Here is a 17,351-nt window from a genome sequence, read left to right on the forward strand (position 1 = left end):
TTGTAAAATAATACTCTTCTCTGTATTATTTTTTCTACTGAGGACTTCTCAAAGTATCAATATCACGATATTCTTATAAAAAAATGTATCTATTTATTCTTGGATTGTCCATTAAAAAGAATCAGATTGCAGCAGGTACATATAATAATTAGTTATAAAGTAATTGTCCATAATTAGCTTAATTGTTGAGATTCACCCATCTTTCCTTGGATCCTGGCTGGTAAATCATGTCTTTGTCCAGCACGTGTCCAGGCCTACATGTCAGATACGTCTCAGCATGAAGATTCTTCTTGTGGGGTGGACAGAGCAAGAGAGCCCCCCCTTTCTGTACCATGGGCTTTTATAGCCAGTCGTATGGACACCTGTTCTACATATGGTAGTGAACCAAAAATACACACACAAATAGCGCATGTCAACTAGACACGATGGCTGATGCAATCCTTGTATAGAACTCAAATTTAAGAAAAATGATTATCGATTATTAATTAACATTCCAAATGAATTTCCATAATTAACCATTTAACATTTCCCCCTTTTTTGAGAATAAAAGCATTTAAACTGAAAATTCTCAAAAGAAGATACATTCATCAATCATTTTTTTCCTTTCCTTCTTCCTTGGCAATATCATTAAATTTCCATAATAATAATAATAATAATAATATCAATAATAATATCAATAATAGTATCAGATATAATGATGTGAATTCATGTTATGGTAAGCCATGACTAATATTCATTTAATATGTATAATTATACTTCCCTATATCTAAATTGAAGTAATCGCGGGTCCAATCGTCATCATCTGATGTCATCGGGTCGTCGTCTCGTCTTCTTCTTGGTTCTTTTATAACGCAGTCTTTAGATGAAAACTCCTTTGAAATAAATGACAGCGTGTAGATATTGTTCAGTCCATAAACTGTACTCTTTATTAGAAAGATCATGTGTCAATTGATAAGAAACAAAGTCCATGGATGAAATGTAGCTTTAATATCTGTGCGATATTCTGGAATCTTCCATATGTCCGCATTGGTCTAGTGTCACTTTTGGAACAGATGTGACATCTTTGGTCAGTAAAGCAAGGGTTAACTTGACACTTCCCTGCTTTATATAGCACCATAACCAGTACTCAGTCCTTTATATACAGGACACATATGTCAGGTATTACCTGCTCACCAGCTTTCATTGAAGCGTTGCAGGTGATAAGAAACCACTGGAACGTGATGAAACTTGAACACAACCCAGTACATATAGGATCATCGTCCTCTGCCGTCCCGGTGATCAGTGGTGTGGATTGTATCTGACACAGTCTATGATCACTCAGCATTCACACCTGTTACCTTCTGAGACCTCCGGATATCGGTTGCTTCTTCTTGTAACTTTTGAGAATCTCTTTGATTTATAAATATGAAAAGTCTTTATTAAGACAGAATTCATAATTGCGATGTCTTGATTGAAGTCTTCATTCCCTAATCTGATACCAAATCTGGCAGTTTTTCCTAACCTATAATATCACAGCGTACCATAGCAATCAGTAATATCCATCTAATTATTATCAAAACATTAAAATAAATTATGTTTGGAATAATAAACAATAATAGATAATAATTCATTATTAATCAAGTTCTCCATATGATAGAACATTTTTATGTCATAGGTGTAATTACCTTTTCCAACCCATAGGTGTCAGTGTGTTTTGAAAAAACAAGTGTTTATATCTTTATTAAACCAATAATATCAAAGAATGCATACTCCTGAACTAAAATGAATAAATATATGAATGTATGAAGGAATGAATTGTTGTGTTTACTCAGAAAATGTAAACATTTTTTTCCTTAACAATATATATTTAATGAAGCAATACTCTTGTATTAGACATTACTTTATTAAATATTAATGTGTTTTCTCAATTGAAATATTGAACTGAATTAAAATCAAAAATTGAGAATTAAAAATGAAAAATGGAAAAATAAGAAAATAAGTAAGAATAAAATTTTAAAAATGAAAAATAAAATTAAGTGTAAAAATAAGAATAAAAATAAGGCCTTTAAATTTTAATGACACATGCAGAGTAATTATATTCTCCATAAAAAATACCCTTATATCTCCATTATCTGGATGATTTCATATTTGTCATAACCTTGTATCACCAAAAAATATTAAATTATTAAACTATGCAACTTTGCATGTAACACCCTTCTTAATTATATCATTGTACCTTATTATTGTTTCTTCTTTATTAAAATGTGTAAAAAATAAGTATTGATCAAAAGTGATTATGTAATCAGGATCAAAAACACATTTTCCCCCTTAATACCAAAAAATATTATTTTATAAAATTTATGTATATATCAGAACCAAATTAAAAATAGTTATTCTTCTATAAATATTTTGCATAAATTTCATATTGATGAGTAGCATAGATTTGTCTAAAGAGAGGTGTGTACCTATTTAGGTAACCATTAAAAATAATATCATAGTTATTCAAGAATATTATCATGTGGAAAAATTATTCTAAATGTAAATTTGCTTTGTAAACCATTTTGATGTGTGGTTGCTCTTATCCACTATTAGTTAAATCAAGAAATAATAATTATTAAAGAAATATAGAAATATATATATTATGTAGATAATACCTAATTATGTATTATAATTTTTCTCAGAATTAAATATATTTTTGTACGTTCACATAAAGAAACATTTTTTTTTCAAACATACAAACGTACGAGGCCTCTGTCACATCAATCACACTTAGCAGCTGCTGATTTACTCATCTGTCACATTCACAGATCTGTTCAACTCAAACATTCCACATATGAAGTTTTAGATATATATATATATATATTTAACCCAAAATTGTTGTATCCCAATTTATTAATGCGCATTTTTATATCTTAATATTTCTTTGAATATTCCCCAAGTACATATTATATAATATGAGAGTAAGTATTTAAAATTTCAAACACTTGAAAAAAAAACTTTTGTCTTGCAAAAAAATAGAAATGTCCTTAGGTTCCTTTTTTTTTTACTCACTGGCTGCCCGGTCTTAAGTTGCATCAGCTGGAAATAGAATGAATGGGATCTATACTATTAGCTCAAAGTTCAAAGGCCGCAGCTGTCACACGTCATGCTGTAAAGCTACCCCAATCAGCACGAACACTTCATGCACAGAAAATATTAGCAACACAAAAGAATTAATAAGTATTACATGTATTATAGTCCAACTAGTTATATTGTTAATTTTTTAAAATGTAACACATATAAATCATGCAATTTTTCCACTTCCTGTGTGAATAAAGAAATAAATCCATTTTAAAGTTGTTTGATCAAATCCTGCTTTGGAATGAAACCTCTAAGGAAATATAAGAAAATAAAATTAAATATCAAATTCATACAGAAACAGAATTATTTAAATATCTTATATCTATATTGGTTGGTTCTAATGTAATTCAAAATATTGTTACTTAAATTTATATATGAAGTTCTAATTTATTAATTAATATATATATTTTATAAACATATATATAAATACAATTATACACAATATCTACTTAGACAAGTGTGTATATATATATATATATACATACATGAACTACTAGAAACTATGTAACTACAATTTTACTGTATAAGATTATAAATAAATATTGAGACATTGTATAACATTTTGATACAACATCATAATTACAGTTTTTCCTTAGCCACTCCCTAAACCAAATCTTCTGTCTCTCTCAAATATCTCCAGGAACGCCCTATTTAGGAAAGACATTTTTCTATCCTTCAAAACCTCAGAGAACTGTCTGTTCTTCTGTCCACATTCCATGACGTCACTGTGAGCCGGTCGTCTCACTTGTCTCTGTTCATCAGTTTCGGCCATTTTCCTTTTTAGAGAATCACAGTTCTGACTGAGAATTAACTCATTCTGTGAAGAGATTGATTTTTCAATCATTTTATATGGCTTATAACAGATATGAAATCTCCTGCGTATTTGATAGAGTTCACTATGGGGATGACTCAGTCTAGGAGAGTTTGATATTGGCTTTTGGTAAGATTTTACCTTTCCTGGTTTTATAAAATTAACGTGATTTATTTTCTTTGCACGATTCTCATGTTTTCTAACAGAATCCAGCAACTGCGCACATTTGAATAGGGATTCTTTTTGTGACGCTATAACTCTAGATACTGGATCTAGGAATTTGAATTTTTGTACAAAAGTTTTTATCATATGTTGTACTTTTCCATTTTTGATAAGAGCTTTATACAACCGTTCAAACATGGACATGAATGTATATGTACATTCCTTCCTACCAATCCTTAGTTTCTGCAAATCTTCTATGTTGGGAAAATCCTTTGTGACACAATAAATCAAATATCTTAATCTGTCCGAATCATTTTCCCATCCATTAGGAGAGTCATTTTCACAGGGCATTAAATGTAAACGTCTGGACAATGTCACAGGAATCCATATTTTAAATAATTGATTCCTCTCCTCATTGGATAAATCAAACTTATCAGAGAAGCTCTCAAATATCTCTGAATTTCTACAGGCATGGATTTTGACATCATATTTTGGCATGATTTTGTATAGTTTTAGCAAATTTTTCCTCATTTTAATTTGTAATTGAGCCTGGGTAATTCCTGAATACTCTGATATTTTTAGTGGCTCTTGTACGTCCGTTCCTCCTACGTCACTCACGTCTCTTCCCACATCACCTAATATGTCAGTTTCTCGTATGTCAGTCATGTCTCCTCCCATGTCAGATTTCTGTATGTCCGTCTCTTGGTCAGACCCAAGGTCACCTTCAGTTACACACACGTGTCTTACTTCTTGTTCATTTTCCACATTACAGTCAGAATCATTGTCACTATCTGTCACTGTTTCTACACAATTTTCCTGCTTAGAACTTTCAAGTACAAAATTATGAAATACTTGTACAAGATGTAGAATATTCCGCAATTTGTGTTTCTCTCTATTTACCAATTTAGAAGTTAACTGTAAATTCTGCAATTCACATTCTTTGTATAAACTGAGCCACAAAACGTCTATGTCATTTCCTACATTAATTTGAAAATTAATCTTACTTTGTTTAGCAAAAGAAGAAATTATATCCATATTTTGCTTACCTTAAGATTCCTTAGCTTTTCTTTATCAGCACGTCCTGTCTTCAGTTCGTCTGATTCTGTTCCTTGTTAGTACCTCTGCTTCCCGTTAGTCCTCAGTCTGTAGGCTCCTTTCTGCTTCTCGTGACAAATTAGTGAATTTACTGACACGTGAACAACAGCTGTTCAGCTCGTCAGGACTCCCCCCCTTGTTCACGGGAAGAAATTCACTTACTTAATTTAAAAAAACGAAAAAACAGGGCTGGCTGGCTCACCATTGTAAAATAATACTCTTCTCTGTATTATTTTTTCTACTGAGGACTTCTCAAAGTATCAATATCACGATATTCTTATAAAAAAATGTATCTATTTATTCTTGGATTGTCCATTAAAAAGAATCAGATTGCAGCAGGTACATATAATAATTAGTTATAAAGTAATTGTCCATAATTAGCTTAATTGTTGAGATTCACCCATCTTTCCTTGGATCCTGGCTGGTAAATCATGTCTTTGTCCAGCACGTGTCCAGGCCTACATGTCAGATACGTCTCAGCATGAAGATTCTTCTTGTGGGGTGGACAGAGCAAGAGAGCCCCCCCTTTCTGTACCATGGGCTTTTATAGCCAGTCGTATGGACACCTGTTCTACATATGGTAGTGAACCAAAAATACACACACAAATAACGCATGTCAACTAGACACGATGGCTGATGCAATCCTTGTATAGAACTCAAATTTAAGAAAAATGATTATCGATTATTAATTAACATTCCAAATGAATTTCCATAATTAACCATTTAACAACTATCAGCTGTGTATCCACCAGACTTCTGCACAACACAACTGATGGTCCCAACCCCATTTATAAGGCAAGAAATCCCATTTATTAAACCTGACAGGGCACACCTGTGAAGTGAAAACCATTTCCGGTGACTACCTCTTGAAGCTCATCAAGAGAATGCCAAGAGTGTGCAAAGCAGTCAAAGCAAAAGGTGGCAACTTTGAAGAACCTAGAATATAAGACATATTCTCAGTTGTTTCACACTTTTTTGTTAAGTATATAATTCCACATGTGTAAATTCATAGTTTTGATGCCTTCAGTGTGAATGTACAATTTTCATAGGAAAATACAGAAAAATCTTTAAATGAGAAGGAGTGTCCAAACTTTTGGTCTGTACTGTATGTGACGCGCCCCTGGGCCTGAGTCGCGCAGCGTTGCGCACGCGGGAGCCTACCCGGAGCCGGATCTGATAGGGGTAGTAGTCTCGTGGCGGTGACCCGGTCCGTGCCCAGGGAGTCAGACTAAGTGGCGGTGTATTAGCAGTAGATGTAGGACGACTACGCCACCCGTTGAATGCAGCTATGGAGCTGCCGCTGCAGGGCAGACCGCTGAGGCCGGTGGAAGGATGGTGCAGCGTGGATGGTATAACCCCCAACGGGAGGGGTATGGCCTCAGGGCAGTCGACGTGGATGATGGGGGTAGCAGGAACCACTCAGACGATGCGGTGTAGTTCAGGGTCTTTACTGGTGACAAAGATAGACCCTCCCGGAGTACTGGCTAGCGGTCGGGGCCTGGTCAGTCCTTGAGCAGATGGGATCCCCCTTGGCCAGGCGGAGTTGTAGGCCTCCCCAACTAATTGTACTCTTCTGGCTACCTTGCTAGAGGCGGGTAAAGGTAGCCCACGTCCCTGAGTGTACCGTGTGGTGCTCACCCGTATGGCCGGTGACTCGGGGCCTTCTAGTGGCTTCCGCTCCACGACGACGGTGCTAGTCCCACGCGTGTGACCGTGCCTTCGGGTTTCTGGGCCAGAGGACCTGAAATCCCCTGCCGGTCGGTTTCTGCTGCTGGGTCAGGGTTAGTCCCCACAGCCTCGGACTCCGGGTCCGGTGGTAACTCTTCAATCAGGGCGAGCTCTTCAGCTGCCAGCCCCTGATTCCTTTTAGCACGACTTCCTCAGAGCTCCTGATCTCTCTTTCCTATAGCTGCTTCTCCTCTTCTCTCTCTACTCTTCTCTCTTCCTCTAACCCTGCCTCAGTCCCAGTTTTATATAGGGGAAGTTCTTCCCCTCCCAGGACTGGGCAGGAGGTGTGGCATGCATAGGATTCCTGACCAAGAGACCTCCCACCTGCTCTCAGACATAACATTGCTATTATTGTAGAGACCAGACCCCTGGGGTGCCACATTCCCCCCTAGTGAAATTTAGTACTCCGGGACTAAACATATTTTACAAAAACATAACAGGGTATATCAATAACAATAAAATACATTAAATGGTCACGGCGTGTCCGCAACCGGGAAGCAATAAGGGTGTCCATTTCACCAACACAGGGAGACGTAACCAGGTAGGGGTCTGTCCTGCCCCGAGTCCTTAACAGTCTTTTAGTCCATCCTGGGTTACGCTCCAACTATAAGCACAAAGGATTCCCGGTAAATCCACCAAAGACTCCTATAAATAACTAGAAACACATAATTATACACAAGCAACAATAAACAGGTAAACATTAATAAAACAGTTTGAACATTTAGATCCTCCACCGTATGGGCAACTGGCCTCTAGTGACCCTAGTGGACCTACGGAGCTGGTTGACTGGTCCTGAGCTACAGGGTATAGGAGCTGTCAAGGGTAAACTGGGCAGCCGTCTACGGACTCTTTGGGTCACTAGGGGTATGGCAGGCTCACTATAAGCAGAGGGTTGACTTTCCTGGTCTGCTTGTGTGGGGTCTTCTGCCTCCTGGACCGGCTGTTCTTCCCGCTCTACCTGTGTCTCCGTAGGCACTTGGGATGCTGGTTGGAGGAACGTGAGGACGGGTACCACAACAGCACCGTTGACTTGAGTCCAAGACCGAGGGAAGTCTCCGAGCACAGTACTAACCATAACTTCCCTTTCCTCTACGGGTCGAGGGTCCTCTTGTTCCTCTTCAGGGTTCCGTAGCTGTTCGGGACACTTCTTCAGGTGATCCCGGGATACAATGGCTGTGGTTTCCCCTCCGTCTTTACTGATGGTACAGATCTTTGGGTTATCGTGGCTTGAGGGCAGTACGGTGTACGGGTCCTTCTCCCACTGGTCGTCCAACTTGTGGAGCCGTCTTTTCCTCTTCAAGACCTGCTCTCCGGGCACCAGGGGAACAGCGGGAGCATACTGGTTGTAAGTTTTCTCTTGTCTTTCCCTAGCTTGACAGAGACTACGCTCCACGCTCTCCTGTACTTTCCGGTACTGCTGCTGCCTCTCTGTGTCCCAGTCTGCTTCTGGTGAAGTGTCCTCGGGTGTCAGGACTCCCATTTCCAGGTCAACAGGAAGCTTACCAGGTCTCGCCCTCATCAGGTAAGCCGGGGTACAGTTGGTGGAACCTACAGGGATGTGGTTGTATAGGTCCACCAGGTCGGGCAGCTTCTCAGGCCACAGACTGCGTTCCTCCAGGGGCAATGTTTTCAGAAGATCTATCACCACCTGGTTCATTTTCTCACAAAGTCCATTAGTTTGCGGGTGATAGGGTGTTGTTCTTATCTTCCGGCAGCCATACAGGGTGCAGAACTCCTGGAAGACCTCCGCTTCAAAGGCAGGCCCCTGGTCCGTCAGCACCTGCTCCGGGTATCCGTGCGGACGGCAGAAGTGCTGCTGGAAGGCTCTAGCTGCTGTGTGAGCCGTTAAGTCCTTGACGGGGACGACAACCAAGAACCGGGAGTAGTGATCCACGATGGTTAACGCGTAGACGTAGCCACTTCTGCTTGGGGTCAGTTTTACATGATCCAAGGCTACCAGTTCCAACGGCTGTCTGGTGATGATGGACCGCAGGGGAGTCTTCTGGCTGGCACGGTCCCTCCTTCTTAGGTTGCATGGGCCACAGTCTCTGCACCACCTCTCGATGGTTCCTCTCATGCCTACCCAATGGAACCGCCCGCGCAGCAGGAACTTCAGCTTCTTCCATCCGAAGTGCCCAGCTCCGTCGTGGTATGCCTCCATCACCATAGCTGCGTCTCTTCTTGGCACCACTACTTGCCAGATTAGTTCATGCGTCCGGGAGTTAACCATTCTGCGGCACAACTTCCCCTTGTAAAGGAACAGTCGACTCTTCTCAGCCCACAGTTGCTTGGCTTCCTCCGGAGCGTCTGGGTCAAGGCGTGCATCCGGCCGAGTCAGCATCTCCTTTACCAGTCGGACGGCAGGGTCAGTGTCTTGCGTCTCCACCCAGTTGTAATGAGGTAAGGGGTTGAACGTAGCGGATTGCTTACTCCTTACACGGTGGGAATACTGGATAGTCCCATGACGGTGGAACGCGGGGAGCTCAACTTCTTCCAGTCCCTCTGAATCTTCCCCTACGTCCGGTAGGTTTGGCATCCTGGACAGGGCGTCCGCGTTGGTATTGGAGCGTCCTGCCCGGTATTTGATTGTAAACTCATAGTTGGACAAGCGGGCCATCCATCTCTGCTCTAGGGCACCGAGTCTTGCAGTGTCCAGGTGTGTCATCGGGTTGTTATCCGTGTACACGGTGAACCGGGAAGAAGCGAGGTAGTGCTTAAAGCGTTCGGTGACTGCCCACACCACTGCCAGGAACTCTAGCTTAAACGAGCTGTAATTCTCAGGGTTTCTTTCGGTGGGTCGCAGTTTTCGGCTGGCGTAAGCAATTACCCATTCTTTCCCCTGCTGGATCTGGGACAGTACGGCTCCTAGCCCGATGTTACTGGCGTCGGTGTAGAGGATAAAGGGCTGGCTATAATCAGGGTACACCAGGATTTCATCCCCCGTGAGGGCCATCTTCAGCTGGCGGAAGGACTCTTCTTCCAGCTTCTCCCATCTGAAGAGTGGCTTCTGGTTGTTGGCCTTCCTGGACTGGCCTATCAGGAGGTCCTGCATAGGAGCTGCCTTTTTGGTGAAACCGGGAATGAACCTTCGGTAGTAGCCTACCAACCCGAGGAACTGCCTCACTTCCTTTACGCTGGAGGGGCTTGGCCATTCCTTAATTGCGGTGATTTTATCAGGGTCGGGAGCCACTCCGTCAGCACTCACCACGTGTCCCAGGTACTGCACCTTTGGCTTCAGGAGGTGACACTTGGAAGGTTTCACCTGTAGGCCGTAACTTGCCAGAGCTTCAAACACTTCTGCCAGGTGCTTCAGGTGGTCCTCGTAGGTCTTGGAGTAGACGATGAAATCGTCCAGGTATAACAGGACCGTCTCAAAGTTTCGGTGTCCCAGACAGCATTCCATCAATCGCTGGAAGGTTCCTGGTGCGTTGCAGAGTCCAAACGGCATGCAGGTAAATTCGCTAAGTCCCATCGGGGTGGTGAATGCGGTCTTCTCCCGATCCGCCTCTGCTACAGGAACCTGCTAGTACCCGCTAGTGAGATCCAAGGTGGAGAAGAAGTTAGCAGATTTTAAAGCAGCCAAAGACTCCTCTATTCTTGGTAAGGGGTACGCATCTTTGTGTGTGATACGGTTAATTTTCCGGTAATCTACACACATTCTCATGGTGTTGTCTTTCTTTTTGACCAAGACTAGTGGAGCTGCCCAGGGGCTACAGCTATCCCTGATTACCCCAGCCTCCTTCATGTCTCTAAGCATCCCCTTGGCATGTTGGCAGTGTGCAGGGGGTACGGGCCGATACCTCTCTTTTATGGGAGGATGGTCTCCCGTGGGGATGTGGTGTTCTACCCCCTTGACTCGCCCGAAGTCTAACGGGTGTTTACTAAACACTCTCTCGTACTCTTGAACCACCCGGTAGACTCCCTGTTTCTGGTGGGAGGGAGTGGAGTCAGTACCCAAATGTAGTTGCTGACACCAATCCTCCATTATTTTCTTAGAGCCGTTACCTTCCTCCGGATGAGATGGAGGCAAGGGTTCCACAGACTGTATAGAATTTTGGTTGATAGTATATAATTTGGCTAGCGTAGCATACCGGGGCAGGTATACTTCCCTTTTCCCGATATTTATTATGCGAACGGGCACCCTCCCATGGCGTACATCAACGACCCCCCGGGCTGTCAAAATGGTGGGCCTACTGTCTGAGTAGACTGGTTCTACCATGGCCTGGTAATCTCTACCTCTCCGACCAATAGCTGCCCGGCACCAAATCATCATTTCACTTTTCGGGGGCATGGCAATAGGGAAAGGGTCACACATTCTTACGCTACCAATCTCACCGCCGGAGAGTTCCACCTGTTGCCGTCGCATCAGTGCCCAGATCTCTTTCTGGAGCACTCGCTGCTGGCCGGAGCTGGCGTTCTTGGCAACCTGCTGTAAAATGAAAATCACCTCTGCAAGACAATTTTCAATCACATTAGTTCCTAGAGTTATCTTTGGGTGACTCTCGCGCTTGTCAATGTCTACAATGATCAGTCCCTGTGCTGCCAGTTCGACTCTACCGATTTTAATGGTCATCTCTTTAAATCCGATCTGCGGCACGGGTTGACCATTGCTGGCGATGATACTCAAGTCGTCGTCAGGGTAGCGGGTTATATCCGAGTCATTCCAGTACTGCTTGAAGAGCACGTACGGGATGGTGGTGACCTGTGACCCGGTGTCCAGTAGGGCACTCATAGGAATGCCATCCAGTACCACAGGCAAGACTGGACGTCCTCCCACATATTTGTCGCGCCAGTTCGATGGGCCTGGTGATCTTTTTCCTGGGGGTTGGCCCTCTACCCCAGGTTGTGCCAGTTTCAAGGACAGTACCTTGCCATATGTCCGGGTTGATTGCAGCGGCGGCAGATGGGTTGTCCGTCCTCGTTGTATCGGTCGCTGGGTCTTCCTCTGGCCGGTGGGGTCCTCCTTGGTCGACGCCACGGGATGTCCTCCGGTCCGGATGCCAGCTGGATCTTCCCTGGAGTGGAAACCTGTAAAGACTGCACAGTTCGGGTTAGCGCAGCAACGCTTTTAGCTAGCTCTTGGACCTGATGGTGCAGGTCTGGAGCCGGGTCATTGTTCAAAGCCTGCGCATCAGCCCCCACAGGCCCTGCCGACAAGGGCGCCGCCTCCTGGTGGTAAGTGATAGCTGGGCGCCTGTGGGTCACAACGCCACCCGGTGCCGGTTCTCGGAGCACCCGGATGGCTCTGTCCTTGAACTGTGCAAAGTCCAGATGAGGATCCTGTAAGGCTATGGCCCGCAACTGGGTTCGGTGGACATTGCAATATAGTCCCTCTATAAATTGTTCGGTCAACAGCCTGTCCTCGTTTCCCACGCTGTCGGAGTCGGTCTGCTTAATGGCTCTCAGGGCCTCTTGTAGGTTTAGTGCATAGTCCCTTATACTCTCATGTGCTCGCTGCTTGCACCCATAGAATCTAAGCTTAATCTCGGCTGAGGTGCGGGTATCAAAGGTGTCCCTCAGCCGGGCTAGTATCTCTGCGACAGTCCTCTTCCTCCCAGGTGGCCAGGACTTTACCTCCCTTTGGGCTGCCCCGGTTAGTTGGGCCACCAGGATGCTCACTTTTTGCTCTTCTGTGAGGGGGTACACCTGGAAGAGGCTATCCAGCTTTTCTCTAAAGTCATTCAGGGTATGTGACTCCCCTGAGTACTGGGGTAGCCAGGCTGCCCCCGGGATATAGGGCATGGTGAAAGGCATGACCGCAGCAGCGGTGGCGCTGGCGGTGGCTGTGGCAGTGAAGCTCCCCTCCGTATCCCACATCCTCCTCCCCCCTAGTGGACCGTGGCCTACCTTGCGATGATCCTCTTCCGTAGGCCTCGGCTCCGCAGTGGATAGTCAGGGTTGAGGACCTTCCGTCGCGCTCCTGTGACGTCGGCGTCTGCTGGGCTCCTTCCAGGACCTTAGGCAACGTCCGGACGTGAGGCGGGGCTTCAGTTCTCGCGCGCTTTCGGAGTCCATGCCCCTCTTCTTCCCGCGCGGCGTCTTCAAGATGGCGTCCAACGGCGGGAAAACTCCACGGATGGCGGGAAGAAGGCAGAAGATGGCGCCGGATGGCGGGAAAACTTCACGGATGGCGGGAAGAAGGCTGAAGATGGCGCCGGATGGCGGGAATCTTCACCACAGTTAAGTTTAAAAGTCTCTTTTTCAGGCACGCAGTACCCGGTGGTTGCGGGCACGTAATCCTGCCGACTACGCCAAAAGTTGACGCGCCCCTGGGCCTGAGTCGCGCAGCGTTGCGCACGCGGGAGCCTACCCGGAGCCGGATCTGATAGGGGTAGTAGTCTCGTGGCGATGACCCGGTCCGTGCCCAGGGAGTCAGACTAAGTGGCGGTGTATTAGCAGTAGATGTAGGACGACTACGCCACCCGTTGAATGCAGCTATGGAGCTGCTGCTGCAGGGCAGACCGCTGAGGCCGGTGGAAGGATGGTGCAGCGTGGATGGTATAACCCCCAACGGGAGGGGTATGGCCTCAGGGCAGCCGACGTGGATGATGGGGGTAGCAGGAACCACTCAGAGACGATGCGGTGTAGTTCAGGGTCTTTACTGGTGACAAAGATAGACCCTCCCGGAGTACTGGCTAGCGGTCGGGGCCTGGTCAGTCCTTGAGCAGATGGGATCCCCCTTGGCCAGGCGGAGTTGTAGGCCTCCCCAACTAATTGTACTCTTCTGGCTACCTTGCTAGAGGCGGGTAAAGGAAGCCCACGTCCCTGAGTGTACCGTGTGGTGCTCACCCGTATGGCCGGTGACTCGGGGCCTTCTAGTGGCTTCCGCTCCACGACGGCGGTGCTGGTCCCACGCGTGTGACCGTGCCTTCGGGTTTCTGGGCCAGAGGACCTGAAATCCCCTGCCGGTCGGTTTCTGCTGCTGGGTCAGGGTTAGTCCCCACAGCCTCGGACTCCGGGTCCGGTGGTAACTCTTCAATCAGGGCGAGCTCTTCAGCTGCCAGCCCCTGATTCCTTTTAGCACGACTTCCTCAGAGCTCCTGATCTCTCTTTCCTATAGCTGCTTCTCCTCTTCTCTCTCTACTCTTCTCTCTTCCTCTAACCCTGCCTCAGCCCCAGTTTTATATAGGGGAAGTTCTTCCCCTCCCAGGACTGGGCAGGAGGTGTGGCATGCATAGGATTCCTGACCAAGAGACCTCCCACCTGCTCTCAGACATAACATTGCTATTATTGTGGAGACCAGACCCCTGGGGTGCCACATATGTGTGGCACCCTGCTACGCACAGGTGCCACAGAACCCAGTAGGGTGCATGGATGGACTTCTCCACAAGAGGCCCTCACACATTCACACACCTCCACCCTACCACCTCAGACCACCAGAGGGTGCCCGTTAGGGATATAGATATATACAGGAACGGTGGAGCAAGGCAGCTCAGTTAGTTCAGTTGAGTGAGTTCAGTGAGAAGATATTGTACTGGCACTTAGACCAGTGAAGAGGCAGCACGCTGGCTGCTGTGCTTAGGCGAGCCAAGGCCTACAGCACGAGTTGAGTTCTGAGGGCCCCGAGTGTGGCCGACGGCAAAGAGGAGAGAAGAGTTAAGGGGGCAGAGGGGCGTACCAGGCTCACCCAAAACTATACACCGGGTCCCGCGCCTACAGGGCCCCTTCATACCCAGTAGGGATCACCGGATACCTGGAGGACTACAAGTCCCAGGTCGACCAACACTGACTACCGTACCAGGGCTAGGAGTCACAGAGGCCCCAGCGTGCAGGGAGAATGATCTCCAAGAGAAGGCCCTACCACCAGACCAGGTGCAAGAGAGAGACAGTAATTAAACCAGGCCTAGCTCCAGGCAGGTCAGAAGCTTAGCAAGTGAAAGCAACGGATCAGGAGGCCCTATACCAGCTCACTGGGGAGAGGCAAAAAGTGCACCCTGCCTACCGAGTACCCTGGACCATACCTGCATCTACACCAGTAAAGGTACTGAAGCGAACCCCCGTGTGAGTGTGTTATTTCTCCCTGAACCGTCCTGGCCTTCTCTCACCTGTACCACCATCCATTTCCCCACGCTGCCCTGAGGCCCGCTCCACCTGTGGGGAGCCGTTCGATCATAAGCTGCCCTAACATCCGCCTTAGAGGACTGTCGCAGCGCTGGTAACCCTTACCAGGCACCACAGGTGGCGTCATGAACACTTCACAAATCCCCTGTAAATAACCCCCCCTTTTGGTGACCGCCCTGGGCCAGCCACCGTGATATCCCCCACCGGCATCCATAGGCCTGGCTGCCGAGTACCCCACGGCCATGGGGGCGAGTCATATGCCCATAGTAGAGGTCTGATAACTCCAAAGTGGTGACAGATTCCCTTTAAAAAAAGTTTTTTATATATATATATATATATATATATATATATATATATATATATATATATATATACACATACATATACATACACACACTGCTTAAAGAAATAAAGGGAACACTTAAACAACGCAATGTAACTTCAAGTCAATCACACTTCTGTGACATCAACCTGTTCAGTGAAGCAACATTGATTGTGAATCAATTTCTTCTGCTGTTGTACAAATGGAACAGGCAACAGGTAGATGATAGCTAATTAGCAAGACACCCCCTTTAAAGTTCTGGTTCTGCAGGGGGTGACCACAGACCATTTCTCTGTTATCATACTTTTTGACTGTTGTTTTGGTCACTTTTGCATTTGGTCATTGCTCTCACCCCTAGAGGTACAGTAGCATGAGGTGGTGTCTACAACCCACAGAAGTTGCCCAGGTAGTGCAGCTCATCCAGGATGGCACGTCAATGCGAGCTGTGGCAAGAAGGGTAGCTGTGTCTGTCAGTACAGTGTCCAGGGCATGGAGCAGATACAAGGAGACTGGCCAGTACACAAGGAGATGCGGAGGGGGCCGAAAGAGGGCGTCAACCCAGCAGCAGAACCACTACCTCCTGCTTTATGCAAAGAGGAACAAGAGGGGCAGTACCATTGTCCTGCAAAATGACCTCCAGCAGGCCCCTAACATCCATGTGTCTGCTCAAATTGTCAGAAACAGACTCCATGAGAGTGGTATGAGAGCCTGACCAGGGGCGGGTCAGGGGACAAAGGGGCAAGTGCCCCCTGAGCCGGTCCTCCCCAGCAGCAGTTGTGGGCCGCCCGACCCTCTGCTGTCTAGCTGCTGGCACTGTACATTTAGTGCCGGCCGCATCTCTGTATTGTAGACACGCCCACACTGCACACTGTGTGGGCGTGTCTGTTGATCTCGCCTCACCAGCGCACCGGCCGGGCTGCTTCCTCATGGAAGACTGGAGAGGAGCATGAGAAGAGGTCAGCAGGGGGCCGGACAGGAGGTCAGGGACAAGGCCGGTCCCAGTGTTGTATTAGCGGAGGCTCTGAGGCATGGTGTGAGGATTTATTGCACCAGTTTGAAATTTCATGCAACTCAGGTCACTCTGTCCGCGGGGTCATCGGCTCCAGCATTACCTGATCTGCGGGAAAGATCAGGCTGCAGCAATAACTCACAATGAACCTCAGACACCAGAAAATGGAGTCTTCCTGCAATGACTGCTCCTGAGCCTGGCTCTAGGACATTGTATATCATATATAGTGCCAAACATTATAATATGTGAGGTCCTGCAGCCAGGTTACAGGTGTTATCAGTCCAGTGCATATAACACTGTAGGCATGTGCACACAGTATAGTACTCAGTACACAGATTAGTATATGACTGGTATGTAATATACTGTGTTACACACATCAGACATCATCTCCTGTCTGTAGTCAAAACAGTGGCCCACAGGCTGCACCATGCCCTCCCAGGCCTGCATCCCACTTCCCTCATCCAGATACCACTGCCATCTCCACCCTCAAGATGCAGACAGTGGTGAAAGACAGAGCCACCGACACCTTCTTCCACCAATCAGTGTGTGCAACCGAGACCGCAGATGTGATGATGTCACTTCATTGCGTCTGCTGTGCAAAGACTCAGTGCACCAGAGACCGGAGTAGAGTACTGGGGGAAAGGGAGTGAGATGAGTGTGTTTATTTATTTTTTTTATATGTGTGTATAGGATGTGTGACTATATATAGGGGGCTATGTGAGGACTCATACTGTATACAAGGGGCTCATACTGTATATAGAGAGGCTATGCAAGGGCTCATAATGAATATAGGGGAACATGTGGGAGCTCACACTGTATATATGGGGCTATGTATCAGCTCGTTGTAACATCCCTGGCGGCATGCTGGCATGGCTTACTATCTCCTGCCATGCAAGACCGCCAACTTACCTATCAGTCCAGGCTGTGCACTATACTCCTTTACTTGCTCTGTGCATGTCTCTTGTCTGCTGGCTTAGGGCGGCAGCGCTGGTACTTCCTGATTCTTAAAGTTACAGTGTGCACAGTCCTAATGTGTCCCCAGCCTATTGCTGCGAGTTACTGGA

This window comes from Phyllobates terribilis, unplaced genomic scaffold (genome assembly GCF_046119375.1).
Source record: "Phyllobates terribilis strain yellow unplaced genomic scaffold, ASM4611937v1 Scaffold_4__5_contigs__length_816908805, whole genome shotgun sequence".
In the NCBI taxonomy this organism is placed as follows: domain Eukaryota; kingdom Metazoa; phylum Chordata; class Amphibia; order Anura; family Dendrobatidae; genus Phyllobates; species Phyllobates terribilis.